This window comes from Ictidomys tridecemlineatus, chromosome 9, assembly GCF_052094955.1.
Source record: "Ictidomys tridecemlineatus isolate mIctTri1 chromosome 9, mIctTri1.hap1, whole genome shotgun sequence".
NCBI lineage: Eukaryota > Metazoa > Chordata > Mammalia > Rodentia > Sciuridae > Ictidomys > Ictidomys tridecemlineatus.
This window is the reverse complement of record NC_135485.1, coordinates 105,217,257-105,244,353: the sequence shown is the minus strand read 5'-3', so window position 1 is coordinate 105,244,353 and position 27,097 is coordinate 105,217,257. Positions and strand designations below refer to the sequence as shown.

At 34.1% G+C, this 27,097-nt stretch overlaps 1 pseudogene; it reads left to right on the top strand.

Annotated features, from left to right (window-relative positions):
• Nucleotides 1-9,182: 9,182 nt before the first annotated feature.
• On the top strand, nt 9,183-10,356 carry LOC101959103 (poly(rC)-binding protein 2 pseudogene; annotated as a pseudogene).
• Nucleotides 10,357-27,097: the final 16,741 nt, after the last annotated feature.

The window sequence follows — 27,097 nt, the reverse complement described above, 5'->3', positions numbered from 1 at the left end:
TTCTAATAAAATGTCAAAAAAATCATTTTGTAATTTTCCTACATAAAGGCATAGGCGAGTAAAACCAACATCTTCTCCAACAAAAAGTTCATAGATGAGGCCCCTATAACAAAAAAGCAAACTAACAAGAGAATTGCATACAAATTTATTTCATATAAATTTTACATGACCCAGGAGCCCTTAGAAATGAATGCCTAAAGAGACAATGGAAAACTTTTTATGGATAGTCATGCTTTGAAGTCTGATTGGAGGGCAAAAGGGTATGATGGAATGGTTAAAAAAAAAAAAACAACTAGGGAGGACTTAGTTAACCCTATTAGTTCAGATTATTGTTGGTGTCTCTGTTTCTTTACTCCTTTCCTCCAGAATATACTTAGTGAGATGGGAAAAATCAAGAGTACCAAAGTTTCCATTATTACATTTATATTGGTTCTCCATAGCACGAACTCCAACTGGGAAGGAAGGATTGAGTTAGCTTGCCTATAATTTATTCAATGATAAAGAATGGGGAAAATTCAGCAGAAAGTAGAAAGGAATAATAATAGCCTTCAGAATAAAAAATGAAATGCTGGCTCAAGTATTAAAATTTTTATTCCTCTGCAGATTTAGAAAATGGTATTCTGTAGAAAATGTCCTACTTTACCAAAGCCAGATGCTTGGAACTGGACTTATGAATACATGTTTGTTTTCTGAGTTTCTGGATAAGTGTCATGAAGGAAAAACAAAAATTGCCATGCCTATTTCCTCCTCCAAGCCACAATGTGCAGATTCAGTAAGGGCTTGATAAATGCTTGTTGAATAAATGAATAGATGCGTTAAAACCCAGTCTATGAACTGCATCATTTCCTTGTTTGAATTAGGAAAAAAGATAAGCCAATGCTTTAGAAGTGTTGACATAAGTTGAAAATTAATATTTTAAAAACTGTTTCTTATCTAGAAAGCTAAATTTCCAGCTGGATCAAAGCTATGTAGTAAAACTAACCTGTGAAAATAGGTTTAGTGATGCAAGCATAAGCAGCATCATTGTGTGAATAGCATCATTATGATCCTTTCCCTTCTTTCCTTGCTTGCATTTAGGAAACCATCAAATTACATTCTGGCTCATACAGGATAATGGGAGAATGGGGTAGCCAAAGAAAATGGCATTCATTACTGAATTGGAACAGACAGTTTGATGAAGCCTCATACACCTTAATAAGTCCCAGAACAGCACATGTTCTAATATTAAAAATGAAACAGTACTTGTAAGGTACTATCATGACAGAATTTTTAAGACAAGATTTTAAGAATCTTTAGCTGATGTTAAAAAAATAATAGCTTATATTTGGAAGATGCCTAATTCAGTTACGTATGTACTCTTCAGACTAATGAATTACTTTTTCAGAGAGAACCATAGTACATCTGGATGATGAAGTAAAATTAATTAACTCAGTGTCACAGTACACAGAGATTTTTGAAACACAAAAAGCAGAATGTTACCTGAGCATGAGCCAGAAACTCGGTTTTCCAAGCATAGATCTAGATGAGAGCTGTAATTCATGTCATTTTATGACATTTCATGGAACATTTGGTCATTATGACATTTATGATGCAATGAAATAGGCCATAAAATGTTGTAAATTGTTGGGAACAAAAGACATTCATATTTGTGATGGGCATTTTAGTTTCAATCAAGATGTTAGTAGGTTAAATCAAAACTCAACTTAAAATTGAATGTTAAAGTTTTCATTTAGGATTCTTTCTTTTCCTCCTCCTTCCTACTCACCACACCTCTCCTTCTCCCTCCGTTGTTTTTTCTTTCAATTAAAGACGATATATAGGACTACAAGTTTAAAAAGATAACTTTAAAAATATTTTATATTTAAGTGTTTCGACAGAGTGAAAGAAATCGATGAATCCATGAATGAGAGTAGTAAAATCAGAAACTGCAAAATACATGATTTTTTATTCATTTGCATATCATGTGCTTGGGTAAAATGCATAACATGCAAAATTTCTAATAGTAAGTCATGACCATGGCTTTCCTATATCTGATAATATGATTCCTGAACTCCTTTTTAGCACCTACTGTCAGATTTTTTAAATGTCAGAATTGACCTTGTTGAATTATGCATGGAAATTAATACTAAAGTGTTTTTCCTGGAAATACATTTAAAATACATAGATATTCCTCTTAAGAAGAGAAAGACAAATGTATCCCAGAGAGAATTTGATTAATAAGCTTAGCTATTATTTTAGATAATTTTACTTCTTTGTTTAGATTGCTATTTATAAAGACACCACGGTATCATTTGAAGAGTTGGATAGCACATATATCACCACCAACCGTTCTAAAAATGTAATCAGGCACGATGCTCAGATAAATATACTGAAAAAAGGTCCAATTACAATAATATATAATGCTAAATGAGAGAATTGCTATTATTACCAAGGATATAGCATTCCAAACTTATGGTTAATTCATACACAGAAGTTCCTTCACCAAATGCATATACACTATCTTACTATCCACTTATTTTCTACTTGCAAACTCATCTTTGACAAAAAATTGGGGTGATGGCAATATGTATAAACGTGGCTGTATAACCAATGTGATCCTGCAATTTTTACACGTAGGAAAAATAAGAATTCATACACCATTTGAATCAAATGTATGATATATGATATGTCAAGATCATTGTAATGTTTTGAGCAACTAATAAAAAAATGAAATTAATTGAAGAACGTTTAATATTTTGAAAACGATAGAAACATTCTTTAAAATTTTTTTCTCAACATTTTTGTGTATGATTTAGAAAAAATTAGTATTTCATAAACTCAGGAATATGAAAATGCTATTAATAAAAATTATAATAATAAAGTAACTTTTATCTTTAATGTACTTGAATGGTGTACTTTAATTACCATTTCTTTTTTTTTTTTAATTTTTAATATTTATTTTTGAGTTCTCGGCGGACACAACATCTTTGTTGGTATGTGGTGCTGAGGATCGAACCCGGGCCGCACGCATGCCAGGCGAGCGCACTACCGCTTGAGCCACATCCCCAGCCCCATAATTACCATTTCTCATTTAATCCTTAAAGCAAAATTTTAATGTAGCTATTATTATTTCCATCATATAGATAAGGATCTTCAGGTTAATACTGATTTCCTAACTTAAGTTAACAAAGCTAATAGGTGCTCAACATAGAGTTAAACTTCAAACCTGACTAATGTTAAATTTTCTGGGTGTTTTGTTTTGTTTTGTTCTGTTTTGTTTTGTCACACATGTTGGAACTCTTTCTGGTAGCATTTATAGTCAAAGACCAGAAGCAATCCATAGAGGTTGTTAGAGACTGAATGTTTTTATTCCCCTAAAAGTTGTATGTTGAAGATCTAACCTCCAATATGATACTATTTGGAGGAAAGTCCTTGGAAGACAATTAGGTTTAGAAGAGGTCCTGATATGGGGCCCTCAACAAATACAACATTGAGGAAATACCATGTAAGCACACAGGGATATGGTAGCCATCCACAAAGAGAAGGAGATCTCTCACCAAAAACCAGAATTCTCAGTACTTTGATCATGGACTTCCCAATCTCCAGAACTGTGAGAAATGAATGTCCATTGTTTAAGCCACCAAGTCTATGGTACTTTGTTACAGATCCCTGAGCTAAGACAGTAGAAAAAGTCAAAAAGGTTTGTTAGGAGAGATAATTCTTTTTTAATCATAGAAAAGTCTCTGTCATGCAAAATGAATAGATTAAGTTTACAATGAATCTCTCCTTTAGAGGTTATGTTACCATAAATGGTATCATTCATAAACACTCTCAGATTTAGATTTGCCAAACATTGATTGACAAGTTTCATATGCCAGGCACTCTCCAAAACACCTGCATGAAAATAGATGAATCCAATCTTCAGGAAAGTTCTGAGGATTCTATTACTTCATTTTATAGGTGGTAAAACAAGCTCGAGAATCTAGCTCAAGGTTACATGGAGATGAAATTTTAGGACAGAGTTCTGATTTGACATCTTGCTACTCTCAGTCAAGCAGTCTATTTCCCATATCTTTTTGTTTATTGACATCCTTAACCTATCTTGGAAAGGAGAATTTGTAGACCCAAGAATGCACTTTGTTGCTAATTTTTTTTTGTCAATTAGAATGTATTAATATTATCTGTGAATTGGGTTTATAGAAGAGTAATAGGTTTTCTAGCACCAGGAAAGTTGAAACTATGGGATTCTTTGTTCTTACATTTTTTAAATTTTTGAATTATTAAATTTCACTTTACATATAGTAAAATTACTTCTCTTTACTATAAACTTTGGTAGCTTTTAGAAAATGGGTAGAGCTGTATGTTCACCAACCCAGTTATAATATTTAATGGTGCCATTACCCCAAAAATTCTCTTTTATGGCCTACCTGCCTTCCCTGTCCCAATCTTTGGAAAACACTGATACAATCTCATTGCAATGATTTTGCATTTTCCAGAATGTTATAAAAATGGAATCACATAGTATGTAAACTGTAGAGGTTTCACTTTTTCCACTCATCAACATGCATTTGAGCTTTGGGTTTATCATTTCATGAATCAATATTTTGTACCTTTCATTGCTATACATATTGATGTACTACGATTTGTTTAATTATTGAAATTCAAAACTAAAGTGTAAAACTCTAATACTTTTAGAAGAAATATAGGTGCGAATCTTTATGATCTTGAGTTAGACCAACTACTTACATAAGACACCAGAAGCATGAAAACAGAAGACAATAATTTATAAATTATGTTTTATCAAAATTAAGACCTTATTCCTGTGAAAGAACTATTGAAATAAGTTACAGTTATGGTGTTTTCGAATTTAAGAATAAAACTGCTTATATACTCAGAAACAAGTTTTGTGAAATTAAAGTCTTGATTTCCTTTTAGAAAAATCTTGGGGGAGTGCAAGGTCATATGGCAAGTGTTGAACATTGCAAGAATGGCCAAGCTGCTTTCTATAGCAGTTGTGTCATTTCAACTTTCTCACCAGCAAAGATGTTCAGACGTTTCACATCTTCACCAGGACTTAAGATTTTGTATCTTTGTTTCTGCTTTTGTTTTAGCTATGCTAATTAGTGTACCATAGCATTTTATGTTGTTTTAATTTGCATTTATCTAATCAGTAATTTTGTTGAGTATCTTTTTATATGCTCATGTGTCATCTCTTCTTGCTCCTTTGTTAGATTGGTTTATTTTCCTATTTTTTTTTTTTTTAGATATTTGGAATTCTAGATACAAGTCCTTTGACAGAAATGTAATCTGCAAACACATTTTTCAGCTTTATGGTTGATCTTTTCATTTTCTAACTAGTTCTTTCAAGGGACAAAGTATTAATTCTGATAAAATCTAATTTATAAATCACTGTTTTCTCTATCATACTTCTTGTGTTTTATGTAAGTACTCATCCTAACCCAAGATCATAAAGACTTTCACCTATGGTTTCTTCCAGAAATTTCAGATTTATTTATTTATTTATTTATTTATTTATTTATTTATTTATTTATTTATGCTGGGTGTTAAACCCAGGAGCCACAGTTTAATAACCATGGAGCCACATCCCCACCCCTTCTTATTTTTTATTTTGAGACAAAGTCTTACTAAGTGTGTCAGACTCTTGCTAAATTGTTAAAGACTTTGAACTTGCAGTCCTTTTGCCTCAGCTTTCCAAGCTGCTGGGATTACAGGCATGGGCTACCATACCAGAATAGAATTTTATATTTTACATTAGACTTCCATTTTCACTTAACTTCTGTAAGAGGTATGAAATATATGTTGAGACCCATTTCCTGTTTTTTTATCTTTATTTTTGATTATGGTTATACAGTTGTTCCAGTATCATTTATTGAAAAGACTGACATTTCTCTAATGAATTGCCTTGGAACTTAGTGAAAAGTTCTATGATTATGTTTTCTCCTATTTTTTTCTGTTCTATCTCTACCTACCAATCCTACCACTCATAGGCTACCTCAGATGCCAATTTTTAAATGTGGATTGTTTTGTGGGGAGGAATACTGGGGATTGAGCTCAGGGGCACCAGACCACTAGGCCACATCTCCAGCCCCATTGTGTGTTTTATTAGAGACAGGGTCTCATTGAGTTGCTTAGCTCCTCTCTTTTGCTGAGGCTGGCTTTGAACTCTAGATCCTCCTGCCTCAGCCTCCCAAGCTGCTGTGATTATAGGTGTGTGCCACCAAACCGAGGTAAATGAGACTCTTTTGATTCCTAATGACAGGGATTATGTCTCTTTATTTTCTGGACCTCCATAATACTTCATAATAAAAATATTATCATTATAACTTTTTTTCATGTTGTTTATGTACTCTTATGACCTCTTACTAGGTTTATAGTCCTGGAAGAGGGTGGTCATAGCTAATAAATATGTTAAGTTCATTCCTATATTCCAACACAACAACTCTGTAAACATAAGTTTTATTGTTGATAGTTCAGCCAAATGGCCTTAATATTCTTAGTGAATTAAATTAAGTCATCATCAGGCCAAAGTTCAAATAAGAGAACATCAGAATTCATAAGGCATTTTGTCACAGTGACATGCTTCTATAAGGGCCAAAGTACTGCTCTCTAAATTATAGCCTCTAACTCTGCAGTGGTAAAGGAAGTGGCTGGAGAACAGAAGGACATGCAATTGCTTTCCAAAACTTGGATCTTTCTGGTCATTCCCCTGGCCATGATTTTCAAAATATCACCTGTTTATCATCACCAAGAGAAAGAAATCAATTCATATTTATATTACTACCTGTTCTTCCTTTCTACCATAGCTAATGCAGGGCTTCTCAAGAGGATAGGAAAAGGAGGAACAAGAAGCAAATAATGAAATAAGGGGAATGACCATGAGCCAAAGGTGAGTTGGAATATTCTTTGGTGTATGTAAGTCAATGGACTGTCAGAGTTATAGCAGAGTGAGAAGCACTTTCTGGCTCAAACCTCATTAATTACATAAAGAAGTGCAATTCCATTAATTAATTTAGACTACAGTATTCTAATAGAGCTAATGAACAGCTAAGCATTTTTATTTCTAATTTCTATGGCCAACAGTTCCTGTCTATTTTAATTTCCTACAGGTACCATTATAGTGCATGAGTTCCATTTTTATTGCAAGCAAATGTAGTACCTAGTGACTTGTAAATACTTAATATAAGATTATTTTTATCGATATTACTTTTATTATTTTATTTCTAACAATATTGTACACACACAATATGTTGGTAAATTTTGTCTTCTTATCCCCCTTGTATTATATCTCTAAAAATATCTTTCTAAAACTAGAAAGCTAGTCATTTCTTTCTATATTAACTAAGCAAATTCAATTTCTTATACCTCTAAGTGATCAGCTATATCTCTCCCAATCCCTTGCCCTATTCAGACCTTTTTATCTTATTGTCTTGGTTACTGTAATAGCTTCATATATGGATCCTTTTTCCCTAATCAGTTAGTGTTATTGCATTCATTGTTAATGACTCTCCTCCTTGAAGTTTTTTGGAAACCGATCACCACTTTGTGCATAAAATTCTAATTACTTGGTCTTCAAAATTTTCTGCAGGCTTAATTAACTACAAGATTTTTGTTTTAAAATGGAGTCCATAGAGAATCTCAGAAAATCAGCAAAGTATTTATGTACACTTTCCTTCTGAGAACAGTATCATATTTTTCATCAATTATTCAAGTAGATTAACATCCTCTCCATATTCTAATGTCTGTGGTTCTGCAATTTCAAATCCAACTTTGCCTCCATGGCTGTGACTCAACACGTTTTCTCATATTGTTCAAGGTTCCAAGAGTGACTTTCTCCTCCTATCTTATGTTTTACTTCTATCTCCTCGCCAGACAAAAAATAAATTCTTAAAACAAAATTACTTATTAACTTCTATATAATCTTCAGCCTACAATTTAGGTACTGTTTATTTTCAATGCTTCTCACTCCAACAGATTTACTGACTTCTCATCTGATTCATTATCATATTTTGTATTTTCCTTTGGTAAACTGCTTCTAAAGTGTTTCCACATGATGCCTGATTCTATTGGTATTGGTATTCTTATGTAATTTCCTCCCTTTGGGTGTGAGCTGAACCTAGTTCTTTGTTTCTAATGAATAAGATAAAACAGCTAAAGCAATGGAACATCAGGTCTAGCATGAGTTACAATAAGGCTCCAACTTCCCTATTGCTCAGTCTTGCTTTCTCTCTCATTTGCTCATTTTGATGAAGAAATCCATTATAGTGTGAAATGCTCAATGGAGAGGTGCAGGAGAAAAAGAACTAAGGTAGGACTCTGTTGAACAACATCCTCAACCCAACAATCCAAGAACTAAGGTAGGACTCTGTTGAACAACATCCTCAACCCAACAATCGGAGAAGAACTGAACTGTGTTAACCCCACATGGGTGAGCCTGAAGTTGGCCTCCCTCCAGTGAAGCCTTGAGAAGGCCACAGCTTGAGTCCACTCTCTTGTAGTCTGTGAAGGACCAGAATGAGGACCAAGCAAAACCACTTCCAGATCCCTGACCCATGAGAACTCAAGATAATAAATTTTACTGTTTTTAAGTCCATTAAGTTTTGAGGCTTATCAAGAGGAATGTGGATTAAAGGAAATAATACAAGATTTGGAACTAAACCAAACTGAATTAAATTCTTCTGCTGCTATATTGTTAACATAGTAGATTTGGACAAATTAGTTTCCTTACTGATTAAATGTAATATCTATGTTGCAGAGTTGCTGGAAGAACCATGCCTCACAAATAGTAGATGCTTGATATTATTGTTAGCATGGTATTTGTTAATAGGAATCACTCTTCTTAGGTATTAGATTCTTAAAAACAAAGAATGTCTTCATCTATACTTGTATCTCATCAGTTGGCATATGGTATTCAATAATAAATGTCGAACTTAAAATACTTAAGCAGAGACTGGCAGAGGCAGTAATTGGAGCAGCTGGAGCATGAGTTCTTTCCTGCCTGCCTGACTTATGCCATCTTCCACCCACATTGAGATCTCTTTTTCTCCTTTCTTTCCTTCCTCTTTCACCTACCCACAGATGTTTTCTTCTCCTTCCTTCTGACTCCCTTTTTTCCCCTCAATCAACTTCTGCCTGCAGTTTTTAACATTCACCCCAACCAATGACCAAAGACCTGATCACTCAAAGTCCACCTCCCCATAACACTGCTCAACATGGGCATAGGTGTGATTAAAGGCAGATTAAATGTCATCCTCACCATTTGGCTATTCATGCATGAAAATGAAGTTGGCAGTATCATTGGGGGAAAAAAACAGTCAGTTAACATGATGTTCAAGGAGAGTGGTGTATGTGTCAACATCTAAGAAGAGAATTGTCCTGAGAGAATTATCACTTTGGTTGGACCCACTGATCCCATCTTCAAAGACTTTGATTTACTATTGTTGACAAACTGGAAAAGGACATCATCAACTCCATGACAAATAGCACAGCTGTCAGTGGAACACTGATCTTTCTGAGCCTAGTGGTCCCTCTTAGTCAAGGTGGTTCCCTCATTGGAAAAGGTGGTTGCAAGGTCAAGGAAATAGGAGAGAGTCCAGAAGCTCAAGTCCAAGTGGCAGGGAATATGCTCCCCAATGCAACTGAGTGGGCCGTCTCTGTTGCTGCATTCCACAATTAATCACTGAGTGTGTCAAACAGATTTGAGTGGTCATGCTGGTGTCCTCCATGAAGGGTGTGACCATTCCAAGTCTTTTGAGTTCTCCAGTCATCTTTACAAGTGATCAGGACGGGTACAGCACAGGCAGTGACAGGGAGGAGCTTCCCCATATCCCTCCATACATGTTCCTCAACCCTGACTTAGAGGAACATCTTAGGAGGCCTACACCATTCAAGGAACAGTATGACCCTCCACATCCAGTTGGCAATGCAATAGTCTGATTTTCCTGTGGCATGTGGCAACAATACATTCAGTGACATTGAATTCAGCTCTCAAGAGTTGAGAGGCTATTGGGATTTGGATGCATCTGCTCAGACTATTTCTCAAGAAGTCACCTTTCCAGATGATTTGACTGGCTGTATCATTGAGCATTAAGGTGCCAAAATCAATGAGATCCATCCAGTGTTTGGGGTGCAGGTCAAATTACAGAGGAAGGAGGTACTGATAGGTATATTACCATCACTGGATCTGCTGCCAGCATTGGGTTGGCTCAATCTCTAATCAACATCAGGCTCATCTCAAAGGTGGGTGGCATGGGAATCAGAGAGAGCCATACAGATTCATGCATAATTTTGTTCTGCTGTTCACCACCACCCATGATCCATCTGAGTATTCTTCAGTCAGTCAGTGATTCCAGGGTTTAAATAGTTTGCAAATTTTCAGTTTCTATACTTTATCATCCACATGTAATTTTTTTAATTAAAGAATTTAGTCCCTTTTTTGTTCAGCTGTTAATGCTGAAATCCATATTTAGTTTTATAAGTATCTCCATGTTTTTGTTTTGTTTTGTTGGCTTCTGATTTTTTTTCTGCTTATTAAGAAAATGTAAAAGTGAAAGATTAATACAATTCAGTTTACTTTTGTGATGTTAGGAATTTTTCAAAAAAAATTAAAAGATGGACGGGAGCTTTTTCCTTGTTAATGGAAACTGCCTGCCAAGTGATTCATATGGGGTTTATTCCTGTTTTCTTCCAGTTGCTTTTGTGCATTATATCCCTTACCAAATCCTGATTGGGTTGTGAATCGAAGCCTTGATTGCAATTAAAAATTATTTAAGCAACATAAAATAAGTATTAGAATTATTTCTTTTAAAAACAAGTATTCAAACACATATGGCACTTTGGATTCTTAGTTATTTTAATAGGCATTGCAAAAGCAGAATCTGGACTTTCTGCATTTATTTCTTTATATAAAAGTTAAAAGACTTTTTTCATGATTCAGCCTATTAATTTTCCTTCATCTTCAAGCATCCATGGTTTTTATGTTGGTTTTAATGTCAAAATATATTCATTATTCATTATTAATTAGTTTATGTAATTCCAATAAATAGTAAAAAACAAAATCCTCAAAATGTACTCATGGAAGTAAAGCAAGGAAAAGCCACAGTGTTATCCATCATCACTGGAATGAAACGTAATTGTTCTCTTTACTCCCTTAGAATTCATCACTTGTTCAAATAAAATAAATAATATTTTGGAACACACTAATCTGTTATTTCCCAAGAAAAATTTCTGTTGTTGTTTATTAATTAAAGGCAGATTTTCACATTAAGGTTTTGAATTTTATGACTATTAAACTACCTCCCTTCCATATCTCATCTCTTCACATTTTAAACGGAGAATCTCCCCCTCTCATCCCTAGCTTGCCTTTATCCTTAAGTAGCAAATCTCTACGCTGATTTGCTTTTTAGATTTGCTTTTTCACAGCCTCTACTGTGAGAAGATCAGTTCATCATGTTGATCTGCATTTTGCTCTCAATTTCAATCCCTGTAGATTAACCAGGAAATCACCAAATAGATTGTCCTTCATGAACAGGTACTTTCTCTGTCCTGTATCCCTCACATTAATAAAGATTTCTTCCTAAAAGAAAACCTTCTAAAACCATTATCTCTCAATTTTACTGCCTTGCCACCTTCAATTATCATTATATTTATATCTTCTCCTTTGCCATAATACACTTTAAATAGTTTTTAAAATAATTTTCTCCAATCTCTTTCCTCTAATTCTCTCTAATAAACCTTTCAACTGGGTTTTTATTCTTCAGATCCACAGATACTTCTCTTTTCTCAATACCAATGATCTTATTGCTGCCTATCCAATTGTTAAACCTCAACCCCAAATTTATTTGGGAGCATCAAAGTCAATTAAAAACTTGTTATGATAGATCACTCCTTCTTTCTTGAGGCACTTTTTTCATTTGACATTCTGGATAAAACCATCTTCTGGCATCTTTCCCACATCACTAGCTGCCCCCCTCTTTATGTTCTCCTTCATCTCCTGAATATCTTAATCTAGGAATTGTTCAGGGCTTAATCTATGAATTTATTTTTCTCAATATCTTCATTCTCCAATTGAAATAAGAACCACAAAAATGAGCCATATGTGTAATTTTAAATGTTCTAGTTGCTACACTAGAAAGTAAAAATAAAGACTTGAAAGCAATTTTAATAATATGCTTACTCCAATATTTCTACCTATAATTTCAATTTTTAATATTGTAGACATGTTAGTAAAAATTACATTTTATTCTTATTTTGCATAATAAATCTTTGCGATCTGGTTTATATTTCATACTTAACAGAACATCTTAATTGGAAGTAGCTTGGCTACATTCAAGTGTCCAATAGAAACATCTGATGTGGTACCATACTAGACAGTGCAGTTCTACTTTCTCCTCCTTTGAAGTTCCCCTTACTCTTTCATGGTGTTAAACATCATCTATTATATTAGATGATGATTTCCAAATTTATAAGGCCAGATTTCTTCTCCAAATTTCATACTTTTATACAAAAATAATTTCTTGATATTTACATTTGAATACCTAATACACATCAAAGATTTAACACATCCAACAAGAAACTCCTAATGTTTTAAATACTCATTCCATTAGTATTTGCAAAATTACTAATTAGAATAATGATTACTGTAGTTACAGCTTCATATTAACAAGCCTATCCCTATTATATAATATTTGCACATAACTGACATTTGTAACTACAGAAAGGTAAAAAAACAAATTCTAATAGAAAGATATCATCCAATAACTCCTTCCACCCTTTTTATATTGTCTGAAAAAAATAGCTCTAAAACATAAACTTTGACACATACAGCAAATGAAAATCACTCTCAAACATTCTCAGTGTCTCCATCAAGTACCCTCTTCAATAAAAGTTAAAGACATAACTCCTCATACTACTTTTATTTATGCCTAGGGCACAAACAAATTTGAATTCTATCCATAGATCCTTAATTTATCTTTCTATTTTCCCTCCTATGATTTTCATATGAGCTTCACTCATTTATTCTTGTACTATATCCTGAACAAAATTTCTTTTTTGTTTTTGTATGCAGATATATTTAGACACTATGGCAATGTTTGGAACAAATGTAATTGCAGAGGAAAAATGCTAACTATCATCTTGGAAAAAACATGCACTCATGTTATCTAATAAAATTCTGCAGATTTTCCATGCCTTTTTCTGAGCCTAACTTGATATATATATATATATATATATATATATATATATATATATATATATATATATATCCTTGTTATCTTACTTCTTATTTGAGATTGAATGGAGTGTGATAGGGATTGAAAGAAGAGATTCTAGAGAGAGCATTTCTGGATTCAAATCATGATTCCAGGGCCTGCTAAATGTGTGAGCTTGGACAAGTTACTTGATCTCTTAGTGTCTCATTTTACCCTTCTGTAAAATGGGAATATTAATATATCTCCGAATAAAATTGTTGTGAGAATTTAATTAATACATGAAAAGCATTTGAAACAGCTCCTAAATGTGTATAGTGTAATAGTTGTTCGATAGATGAACTATTATTGCTATTATATAGGCTATGTATTATAATGTTATTTAATATCTCTTCTTAATAAAATATAAACCATTTTCCCATGATAGTATATTTCACTCAACTTTTTCCTCACTATGGCCAAAAGACTTGACAAGAAAAATTTGGGATAAGTAAAAGTTTATTTGTCACTCATGATTTCAGGGGTCTTGGTCCGTAGACAGCTGACTCCACTGCTCTGGGCCCTAAGTGAGGCAGAGCCTCATAGCAGAAGAGTGCAGAGGAGAAAAGCTGCTCAGGACATGGCCACCAGGATGCAGAGGGAGAAAGCGAGTGCTCTGCTTACCAGGGACAAAATGTGAACCTCAAAGGCAAGCTCCCAGGAACATATCTTCTCCAGCCACACCCTACCACCCTACAGTTATGATCCAGTTTATTCATATTAGTGAATTCATGCACTGATTAGGTGAAGGCTCTCTTAGCCCAAACATTTTACCTCTAAACTTTCTTGCATCATCTTACACATGAGCTTTTGAGTGACACCTCATATCTAAATCATAACAATAATATATTCACAAAAAGAATTACATGCAAGTTATATGTTGAAAAATAGGAAAAGTCTCTGAGAAACTAGTTATTGATTTAAAATAACGTGGGCCTATAGAAAGAAAGTTCAAAAATATATTATCATATTTGTCTCATATTAAGGAATCCTTCCTGTGCACCATTGGTCATATTTTTACTGTAGCTCGAAAATTAAGTTTAAGTTCTCAATCATATGATTTAAAATTTTATTCATCCATTTATTTATAAATGCGATTTTTCTTCAAAAATGACTTATTGTGGTCTTACAATGCTAGATTCCACAGGCAGAATGACCACAAAATGAATTCTACACTCAACATTTATGTAATTCAGAAAGAAAAAGACAAATAATCACAAAAAATTAGGAAATATTACATGTATATATATGGCTCTAGAAGAATATAAACAAATTAGAGCACCATATCCCATATTCATAATGAGGCATTTCAGGAGACACCTTTCTGCAGGAATGAAGTTTAGACCCACCCTTAATGAATGAATGACAATTAGCCAGGATGGGTAAAATAAGAAGTGGGAGCATGCTCTCATTAGACAGAATAACATATTCAAATCCTGATATCAAGAAAATACATGGAAGAACTGCAGTTATCAAGAATACAGACAATAATAAATGTTGATGAGGATGAGGGGGAAAAGGTACACTCATACATTGCTGGTAGGACTACAACTTGGTGCAACCAATATTGAAAGCAGTCTGGAGATTTCTTAGAAAACTTGGAATGGAACCATCATTTGACCCAGCTATCCCACTCCTTGGTCTATACCCAAAGGACTTAAAATCAGCATACTATACTAATGCAGCCACATCAATGTTTATAGCAGCTCAATTCACAATAGCTAAATTGTAGAAGCAACATAGATGCCTTCAGTAGATGAATGGATAAAGAAACTGTGGTATATATCCACAATGAAATATTACTCAGTATTAAGAGGGAATAAAATTATGGCACTTGCAGGTTAATGGATGGAGTTGGAGAATATAGGACAGAAGTAAGCCTGTCCTAAAAAAAAAAAAAAAAAAAGGCCAAATGTTCTCTCTGATAAGTGGATGCTGATCCATAATGGGGGTAGGGGTATGGGAAAAATGGAGAAACTTTAATGGGGCAAAGGAGAGGGAAGGATGGGGAGGGTGCATGGGAGTAGGAAAGATGGTGGAATGAGATGGACATCCACTACCCTAGGTACATGTATGACTGTACATATGGTGTAATGCTACATTATGTACAACCAGAGAAATGAAGATCTGTGTTTCAATTGTGTACAATAAATCAAAGTGAATTCTGATCATATGTATGTATATATATATATATATATATATATATATATATATATATATCTCCAATTAAAATTAATTCACTAATTAAAATTTTAAATTAAAAAAAAGAAAATACATGGATCACTCAAACAGCTCACTATGATGATCACTTAATATGACACTTCTGTGGAACAAACCAAGAAGTGATTTTGGGAAGATACACAAAGATTGAATCATGGCAAGATTTTACTGAGGTATGATGGAGTATTGGGGCTTTCTCCTGGGTACTAGAGGCATAAATAGATTAAATTTTGGTTTAAAAAGAGTATCCTGACAAAATAAGGCAAAGAAACTATAAGGAAACAGTGGGATTCTGGGAATCCTGTGAGAAAGCTGGTGTGAAGATCTAAGTGAGAGATACTAAAGAGAATGAGCATTTAAAGGATCATTTGCCATGTGCCCAATTATGCCAACCATCAAGTTCAGATTCTTTTTGACATCTTTTCCCACCTCCCCTCACCAAGTATAGACCACCATAGATCTTGTCAATTTTACTTCATAAAAATTCATTATATCTATCTTCTTTGCTCCATTTCCCAATATCACTCTGGTCCAAGTTACCTTCATCTCTTTTCTGGACAGTGATGATAGCCTCCTAACAAGGCTACTTTGGCCTTCTATAACCTACTCTCCTCACTGCAGATATACTAATCATTCTGAGATAAAATGTAATCTTATCACAGTCCATGCTTAAAATGCTTCAAAACTTTTCACCTCTTTGAAAGAAAATTCATTGAACAAGACCCACTAGACGCTGTTCAGACTTTGCTCTACCTTGTCAATCTAAGTCTTGTCCTGATGATACCTCCTTTTGCCACAGGGCCTTTGCTAATGTTCCTTCTCTTCTTTCCTTTACAACTTATTCTTATTTCACACCTTAACCAATCTTTACTTTCCAAGCATATCTTTCCTTGACATCCCTAAGTTAAATTTTTATGTTAATGCCATGTCCATCTCATTCATAAAACTAATAAAAATTGTTATATTTTATATATTTGTTTATCAGATTAATATTTATGATTTATGTCCAACAACAGAATGAGAACTCGAGTAGGGATGGAAGCACACCTATTCCTGCTCATAGTTGACCCAGCATCCAACACATTGTCTGAAATGCTGTAGGTGTTCAACTATTTCAAGTATTTTTAAATAACCACATGACAAAGTTTGAAAAAGGCAAATATAAGATTAAGCCTTTTGATTTAGATATGAGGATTAACATTGACATGATTCTACAACACAGAAAACAGGTTTACTTGTAGAAGCAAGGAGATAATTATATAATGTATCATAGTTGATATATCCTTAAAACTAAGAAAATACATCCAGTAGATCATTTGAAATGTAGCCCTGATGCTTAGAAAATACACATAGTTGGAGATAAAAAATAGAAATTCTTCAACATATAAATTTTAGTTAAAACCATGGTAGTAGATAGTATTGCTTTGGTAGTGTGTGCATAGAATAAGAACAGGTTTGAATAGGTTTAGAAAGCATCTTGGGTTTTACATATACACCAACATCACAGAAAGAGTGCCCAGGAAAAATCATAATAGCCATGGGACAGAACATTTCCAAAAGCAGTCTATAGGCCAAGGATCATCTGCTGAGATAAAAATTATAGCAGGATTTAGTCATAAGTGAATAAAATGAGGAAGGGTCCTATATAAGTAAGGTATCAAGAATAATTATTAGGGAGTGTTTAAATGTCAATCTATATTTTATGCCAGTTTCACAATAATAACAAAATGATTCTGCAAGTTATTGTGCACAAAGACTGAAATATCCCAGATATAAGCACAAAGGTATAGTTGAATTCATTCAAAATTTGGGGTTATAATAGATGTGTGTCACACAAAGACAGAAGTTAGGCAGGGCCAAGGTAAAGACAGACCACAGAATTGAGACTGGATAGAAATATGAACAGACAACAGATGATCAGGGGAATTAGGAGGACCAATGAACTAGAAGCCCCAAAGAGTGACAAAAATAAAAGACACAGTGGAAAACAAGTAAAAAGGAAACAAATTAGGCTATCGTCAGAATAGGTTGTTTAATATTTTGGAAGTGAAGGAAGTTCAGCAAATGACAAGTGTCTGCATAAGTACAGGGAATGTGACAGCGGCCACATGGTAGCCTCAGCACAGTGAACATTACTTTGGCCAACATAAACAAGAGATTGGAAGTCCCTATGCTTAATCTGGTATTTGCTTCAGAAATGATTCATTCTTTTCAGTTTAGAAGCTTTACGATCTTTGGTGCTTGACAGTTTGATTAATCTTGCCTTTTCACAGTTTAGGTCTAGGAAACATGGTTTTACAAATCTCTGTATTGTTCCAAATCTCTGTACACTCTACATTCCTTTTTACTTTCAACTATAAAACACCTCAGATTTTCTTGAGCTCATCTCTTTTTTGTAGTTTGCCAAAGGCAGGCAATAATAGCCAACACAAGCAAACATTCATTTCTCCAATCACTATCTCTAAAACTAAAAGAACTGTAAGACATGGGGTCTGGCTGGGAACCGTGGTGCACACCTGTAATCCCAGTGGCTCAGGAGGCTGAGTAGGAGCATCTCAAGTTTGAAGGCAGACTCAGCAACTTAGCAATGCCCTAAGCAACTATCTCAAAAAATAAAAAGGGCTGGGGGCCTTAGCTAAGTGGTAAAGGACCTCTGAGTTCAATTCCCGGTACCCCTCCCCTCCAAAAAAAGACATATGGTCTGCTTTCCAAGTTACCATAGGCAAGAATTTTACCAAATATTTCACTGTTAAAATTTTCTAGAAGTGTATTAACATCTTCACCACTGGGATGCCCTCTTCTCAGCCTCTGATTTACGTTTCCTTAATGACAATTTACCCAATCAATACCTTCTCTACTAGATTTTTTTCATGGCAGCACCACATTTTTAAGGGAGCAATTTTTGTAGAAGTCAGTGTTTGTTACAAACAAGCCCCAAATTTTAGTGAATTCATACAAGTATTTATTTTTAATCATGCAATGGTGGAACATATGATTTTTGTTCATATTTACTGCCCTGAGTAGTTCTCTTCCACAGAGGGTGAATCAGGCATGCAGACACCCTCTAACTCATTTCTCCATTTTCTACCATCAAATCTTTTGCTGGATTGTCATAATTTAACTGATAATAGACAGAAAAGAGAGAGCATACATAATGGACCATGTGAGATTTTTTTGGGTGTGTGTGTGGGGGGGGGTACTGAGGATTGAACCCAGAGTTACTTTACCACTGAGGTACATCCATAGACCTTTATGTTTTTGATTTTCAGACAGTCTTGCAAGTTTGGAGCTTCACCAAATTTCTGAGACTGGCCTTGAACTTGCAACTCTCCTGCCTCAGGCTCCTATGTCACTAGGATTAAAGGTGTGTGTGACCACACCCAACATGAAAGATAGTTTTTAGTGGTCAGAGTTTAATGTGGTATAAAGCATTTCTAGCCACATTCCATTGGACAAATCTTAACCATATTACTGTCTAACATCAGGTCTACTGTCTCACAAAAATCTTTATCTAGCTATGGTACCCAGAAAGAAGAGGGAAACAGGGTTTGTTGAACACATAGCCATCTCTATCAAAGTTTTACATCATAGTACTTTAACAAGAACTGTATTATTCATTAGAAATATACTAGAATTTTCATATCTCTGGTTGTATAGAAATTATATTCACACCAATTCATGCCTTTATACATGGACTTTGGATAATATTGTCCATCACATTTCACCATTGTGGAATAAGAATTGTAATGCATTCTGCTGTCATATATAAATTAAAAAATTAATAATAAATAAATAAAGATTACAAAAAGGAATATCTAGATTGTCTTTTTATCAGCATTGTATGAGAGTTAACATATTCCTCACGATCTTGTCAAACTTGGTATTATTCATATGCTTAATAATTTTAATTTTAGAATACAAAACATAAACGTATAATTTTTAAACATGCATTTGTTTTATGAGTTTGAAATATTTACCATGTATATTTGTGATTTTTATCTGTTCATATGTGCACCTTTGGTAACTAAAACCCAGTGCATATTGCCCTTTTTGCATATGTATTTATTTTTTCCACTAATGGTTTGTATGTTGGTAGTTTTTATGAATTCTCTCTTTACATATCAGTTTAATTCCTATTTTTAAAATTATTCTAAATTATCATTATTTTTACTCTGAAATATTTTTTTAAATTGCCAAATCACTTTATGTAACTATTATGTAATCTCATCTATAATCCCTCACTTATTATAATAAATACATCCTTTAATTTCCATGACATTCAAAGCAATTATGTTTCTTTGCATATATATCACTTTTGAGATTATACTCTTTATTTGGCATCACCTTGCCTTGCTAATTACAACTTGCTTTTTATAGAGAGTTGTATATTTTTTTTTTCATATTTGAGTTGGAACATCACTCTTTTGGCCTTTGTATGATCCCCAAACTATATGTAGATTCTATTTTTAATCTCTTTCTGTGTTTTTCTCTGAGTTCAATTTAAAACCGTCTCTAAAATTTCGGATATACAGGGACGATTTTGTGGCTTCATTCAATCCATTCTACCTTTCAGCTGCCTGAGAAAGATGAGATAATGAATAATAATAGTATTTGGAATTGTCTGAGTTTTGACATTTGTTGAACCCACTATAATGGAGAAAATGCCACTAAGTAAAGGCACCTTACCCTATTAGACAGTGACTTTATTTGATCTATAATTTAATAAAGTTTCTTTGGTTAGAGAAGAGGTAGGCTATTTTACTGATGACAAACACTCTTTTTTGAAAAAGTTTCCTTTTCATTTGTTGCTGTTTAGTCACAGTTGAAGGCACATAGGAGACACATTCTTGAGGATAGAAAATTCTAGAGTCTACACTTTTCAAATGGGGCTAAAAGATAACTCCATGGTATTGACAGTTCTTACATAAAAGTGAGATCAGCTAGACAATTTAAAGTAAAAATGTTATTCAGATAGGTGAAGGGGCTTTATTAGAATTTTCTGCAAGTAAAAAAAAACCTTTTTAACACTGACATATTTAAATGGCATGTCATCATGGAAGACTATATGTCAATCGTAGAAAAACACTTAAAGGTTATAAAGACAAATTGCTTGACTCACAGCTGGGAAACTGGCCAGTGCTTACTCTTCTTAACTCATACAAAGTTAATAGTCAAAATATTAGATATCATTTAAGGAAATCATATGTGACAGTTATCTTAAAACTTAGTGGCTTAAAATAACAGCAACCATTTAATTTGCTCACAAATCTGCACTTAGAACAGGTTTCAGAGGGACAGTCATCACTGTTCTCAATCACAACAGCAGGGATTCCCTAAGTAAAAGTTGTAGAATCCACTTTCTAGATTGCTTATGCACCTGACTGCAAAGTCAGTGGTGGTGGTTAACCAGGAGCTCAGCTGTATCCCAGGAGGTCTTGTTTTTTCTACCTGTGCACATTTCTACTTGCTGCTTGTTCTTACCCACAGCGTAGTGGCTGAATTTCTAGAGTTATAATTCAAGAATATTATTCAGAAGTTTTGTCACTGTTTATTATGTGGACTCAGAAGTCACATAGCCTCAATTCTGCTATAGACATAATCACATCCAGATGCAAAGAGAGGGAAAATGGACATTGTATCTTGATGGAAGAAAGTTTAAATCATATTATATGAGGAAAGTGTGTAATGGGAGAGAATTTTGTGGTTATTTTTGCAAAATATTATTGTCTATGTTGTTAAAATAATCTCATTCGTAGCCTTGGTCCCAGATCTATGAGATTCAAGAGAAACTAGTTTAAAAAAAATCCATAGATATTTATTCTTCCAATTTTCTTTCTTGACATGTGTTTCTGAAGAAGAAAAAAAAATTCTTACACAAGACAATCTTTATGAAATTTCAATAAACACTGTATATTTGAAAGAACGAGTCAAGTAATTTCCTTAGAGTCACTCACTTGAGTAAATCATGAGAAAGATAAAATCTAGATATAAGCAAAATCAATTAAAAGTTTTCTTCTCTGTTTAATGTCTATTTTCAATATTCATTTTGTACATTTTATGTCTTTGTTCTGTGATTTCCACATGCCTTTTTGCTTCAATATTTGAAATAATTTAATATCAAACACACATATAATTTTTGTCAATTGTATGTAGATATAACTAAAACCATAATAGAAAAAAAGAGAAAAAGTTAAACAAAATGTTAAAAGAAGATAATTTTTTAACTATTAGGAGAACAGAAAATGTTTATTGATCCCAAATTAAAAAGGGGGTGGGAGAGAGATCCACATATTAAAAGATGGAATTTAAGCTTTTTTATTGCTGTTTGTGCATTCTTACACATAAGCATCCTATTATTGCTGTAAATTACCAAATTGTAAAATGCCAGATTATAAATAAAGTCTTGGTGTTAGTCACTTTTCTGTTGTTATGACAAAATGACTAAGAAAAATAAACTTAAAAGAAGGAAAAGTTTGTTTTGGCTTATGGTTTCAGAAGTTTCAGTTGATGGGCAGTTAACTTCTTTGTTTTGGGCTTGTGGTAAGGCAGAATGTTATGGTGGTAAGAATCTGGCAGAGAAAACTTCACCTCATGGTTGCCAGGAGTAAAAAGGGAGAGATGAGGGGCCAGGGTCCCAATAGCCACTTCAAGGACAAACCCCTAGTGACCCAATTTCCTTTCACTAGATCCCATCTCCTAAAGGTTTCACTTCCTCCCAACCTCATCATGGTTTGGAACCAACACATGGAACTTGGAGGATATTTTATATTTAAATGTTAATACCCTTAAAATGAGCTCTCATTCATTAAAACAAATTACTTTGGAACTCATGTTGTGGGGATTTTATTTTTCAGATTGTATGTGTGCGTGTTTTTTTTTTTTTTTTTGGTGTGTGTGTGTGTGTGTGTGTGTGTGTGTGTGTTGAGAAAAATAAGCGTCATTCTAGTGCTGAGATATACCTCAGCCCTTTTATTTTATTTTGAGACAGGGTCTTGCTAAATTGCCCAGGCTGGCCTCAAACTTATGATCTTTCTGCCTCTGTCTCCCAGATAGCTAGGATTACAGGTGTAGTCCACCAGGTCCAGCTCAAAATTTTTTTAATTTATTGAAAACATAGAACTCAATAACAATTTAAATGTTATTATCTATAAAAAAGAAATTAGAAATGTTAGACTGCTATCATCTGAGGCATACTTAGTAACATATAGACTAAGACAGTTTAAATTAAAATGCTTTTGAGGAAAAATATTTAATACAATAAACAACCTGGGAAAATTTTATGGTCTCTATGATAAAAAAAACTGGTACATTTTACTTTTCACTAATTTTCTTATAATGTAGGTGAGTGGGGAAACTCAGATTCTGAATTTACTGCATAGACATTTTGTCTTAATATAGGAACATGAAGAACATTGAATGTTAAGATTTTGCAATAGTATTGTGACAGTTCACTTATTCAAATAATCTCAATTCTTTGAACTATAGCCAAAAACCTAGAAATAAGTAGTCAAAATAGACAAATGTGAATTCAGTCTCTCATGCATTCAGTCACAGGAAATTCACTCTTTCAGGCAGGAGTTAATGGAGCTAGCTTAGTGTTCTCCAACAGTAGCACTGTCACCTGTATGGGAAGATAGGTGGGGACAAAAGTATTGAGTGTTTTTTATGTATCAGGAATTGTATTACAAATTTCATAGATTTTATTCACTTAATTCACATAAAAAGAATGTGAGTTCCTCATTTTGTAAAGAATGAGCCTCATTTGAAGTAACCTGTCTACTAGAAGAGATCTGGAGCTATGGTGTGTCCAATTCTGAGGTTAATTCTGTTTGCACTGTAAGTATACTGTCCTGTTTCCCCTGGGAAGACAAGACTTTTGTGACTTTTGTGGCAGGTGTACTAACCGCAGGATGACTCCTGTCAGCTTGACATCAGGTTTAAATGCTGAGAAGAAAATGACAGCATGGGACCATTTAATTTTAAAGAAAATCTACCCAACACAGCTCAAATATTTAATTCCATTATAACCCAGAAGAATAAAACAATGATAATTTAGAATTCCTCCCCCCAAAAAAAGAGTGTGACAGAATTCATAAACATTGTCCTACCTGAAATTAGTGGATACATATATAATTTCTGTGCTAAAATATAAACATTGATTATATGTAAATAGTTAGGTCAGGAGTCAGGTGTCCTGGCCCTGTGTCATTTGGTCAACTCCATCCTGGAAGCCTTAACCATTTATTCCTTTTTGCTCAGCCTCATTCTGATTCCTCATTCCATCACTTAATCTCATTTCTTATTCCCAACACTATTTCTTACCTTAAAAATGCCGAAGATACTTATTATTAGTTTAAGATTTAACTCAAAGTGGTTATTCCCTATGTTAAAGTAACTTCTCATTATCTACAAGGTTGTCATGTGTTTTAAATATAGATAGCAAATAATAAATAAAATAAAAGCAAGTTTGGAAACTGAACTTTGAGAAGTTCCACAAGCATACTCAGAAAAAAATTTCCCCCCTTGTACATAATTATAGTGTCTCTAGAGATAATCTTATTTTTATCTTCAAAAATAAAAGCATTATTAAGAATTAATATGGGTTATATTCCTATTTTCATCGTACATGTGAATTAAGCAAATTCGGCCATTATTAAGTCTTTTCTCAATTATCCACCTTTCTACATCATTCCCAAATTACCCATTTCTGGTCAATATATTCACTTAAAGATATTTCCAAAGACATGAAGTTTAACTGAAGAAATTATTGCAAAATGTTACAAATAGAAATCCAAAATATGAATTTGCTAATTAAACTATTCCCTACTTAAATATTTAGCCAGATGAGACACATGAAAGCAGAGTAATTAATTGTTTTTATTTTAAATTGTTAATCTAATATAGAGACTAAGAAGAAGCTGGTTACTATCTTGGATGAGTTTGTGGAATCTTTTTTGCATCATAATGAAACTGTTATCACTTTTTCTCTGTCCCTCTTAATCATTTACTTTCTTGTTGTTTAATTTTGTCACATCATTCTCTGCACTACTTTTCTCATTAGAAATGCATTTGAATGACAAATTTCTCCCTCACTGGTAGAGCACTGGATTTTCCTTTTAAACCCAACTCTTAGACTGAGCTTTTCTGTTCTTTCTAGACGTTCCTAAAGAAACAAGTGGGCCTTAACACTTCCATGCACCATATTTGAGTCTTCAGTCCACATAAGCTTTCTTCTGTATTGTTCACCTGAAGCAAAAAATAAACAAAACGACCTGCCATTAAATATAAGATATTTATGACTTTTAATTAAAATGAAGCATGGCAAAAGAAAAAAATAGCATATGCATTGAGCAGAGCTGGTGCTCAGTTTAGGATTATGGCAGAGAATCAGCAAATTGCTTTGCAGCCCCTTGCTTGGCTTAGACAGTAATTGATAACTCAGCATCCAGGCTCTGAAGAAAAGTATTAATAGGAATTTTCTGGCTGGTGATGAAAATGTGAGATGATCTATGTTTCCCATGATCTGGGAGGACTCTTGCCAGCATCTTTTGTAGGTATTTTTGCTCATATCAGATACAGAGTTTCTTCAGAACTGAAAATCTGCCTCTCCAAATGGTCTCCAACCACCTTATCTGCCAGCTCCATCATTTGAAAATATCCCAAGACTAACAGGCTATGTAGGAGTGGTGTAGATGGCTGTGGTGTCGTTTGCTGGAACCAGGACTACAGGACATCTAACATCTGCGATTAGCATCAGAAGATATCAAAGTTAAAGATGGTTAAGGGACAATGACTTCAAGGAAACTTGTTTATTTCTTTCAAATCCTCAGCTTCTCTCACTTTTTCTACCTAACAGAGTTCCATCCATTCTTCAGGGCATAGGTCAAGCTATATCTGTCAAAGGAAAACCTCAAATCCTCTCTTACTGTCCTGACTGTTGTCCTCGTCCATGTACCCTCTTATTACACATTTCCCTTTTCTATCAAAAGAGCCCTCAGCAGCAGTTTTAGTTGTTTATGTCTCTGATTCACCCACCGGATCATAGAAGAACTATAGCAGAATAGATTTTTGTTGTTTAATTTCCCTCTGCACCTACTTCAGTACCTGAATAGAATAAAAACTCAATAAATGTTTGTTGAAATATCAAAGCAGTTGTTTGAATCTGACCAAGCTGAAAAGACTGCAGTGTAATTTACTCCCGATTCATAACATCAAATGTATTTCCATCTACACTTTGATCTCTGCCTTATGATAGGAATTTCTGCAATTACTGTAGAAAAGTGATGTGCGTGTGTGTGTGTGTGTGTGTGTGTGTGTATGGTGTGCACACACACATATATATATGTCTTTTATTTGCAAAAGATTCTAATGCAATTTTAATGATTAGTTTGTCAATAATATTACAAGGCAAGTGGGCTTTTTTAGGATATTTTACAGACAACATAACTGAAATGACTATTCTACTTCAAAGGGTCCCTTTAGGGGAACTGAATTTATTCCATTTCACTGTCTTTGCTCAGAGCATTTTCACAATGAAACTCTTCCTCTTAAGAATTTGCCTTTACAATTTACTGTGGAAGAAAATTGTCAACCTCATTACTTATACTCTGTTATCCTGAATCATCATTCTCTTTTTCTTTTTTCTTTCTCTATCCTAATTTTTTTTGATGTTTAATGTCACCATTTTCTCTTTATTCCCAACATGATAAGAAATATTCACCAAGTGAAAGGATAAAGGAAGCAGGATTAGGAAAGTCTTCGAAAAGCATGCAAAGCAGATAATGTTATTTGAGGGCCATTTATGATACATCTAGCACCTTGATAAGTATTTTACATGAAACTTTATTTGTTCCTCCCTACTACGTGAGTGCCACCATTAGGTGCAATAAATGAGAGGAGTCACTTGCCTAAATTCTTGCAGCTAATTAAGTGAGAACACAGAGATTCCAGCCTGTTGGGTGACCTCTGATCCCAAGCAACTTTCCTCACTAGTTAAATTGGTTTCAGTGTAATTGAGAGAAGCTGGTATTTCTGTTCCTTGTCACTGTGCACTCAGCACAATTACAGTACTTCAGCTTGAAGTTCTTTATCCTCGATGCTTGGACTGTGTTATGCATTGGGAAGTTTTCTATACTTTTGATCTTCTTCAGTTAATATATTATACAGACTCCATGCTATGCTAGCTATTTGATTATGGGGTAATTAACACTGTTGAAGACCAGAATATGCCACTTTGGCATATTGATTATTTTAAGATTAAAAACACTTGAAAAACAAGCAGTCATTTTCTCTACCTTTATCAACCTATCACTATTTTGATGAAAGGAGTCCCCAAAAAATTACTGTGTTAATGCAGGAATATTCAGAGGTAAAATGATTGAATTGTGAGTGGTGTAATTAATCAGTCCATCCTAGTTTGAATGGACTAATACACTGCTAACTCCAGGCAGGTGAGGTGTTGCTGAAAGAGGTGGGTCACTCAGGGCTTGCTCTGGTAGGGTTTATCTTCCATTAGGCTACCTCCTCCATCTTTCTCCTTCCTGACCAACATGACCAGAACAGCTTCCCTCCACCAGGCCCTTCTGTCATGATGTTCAGCCTTACTTTGGGCCTAGAGAAATGGAATAAGCTGACCC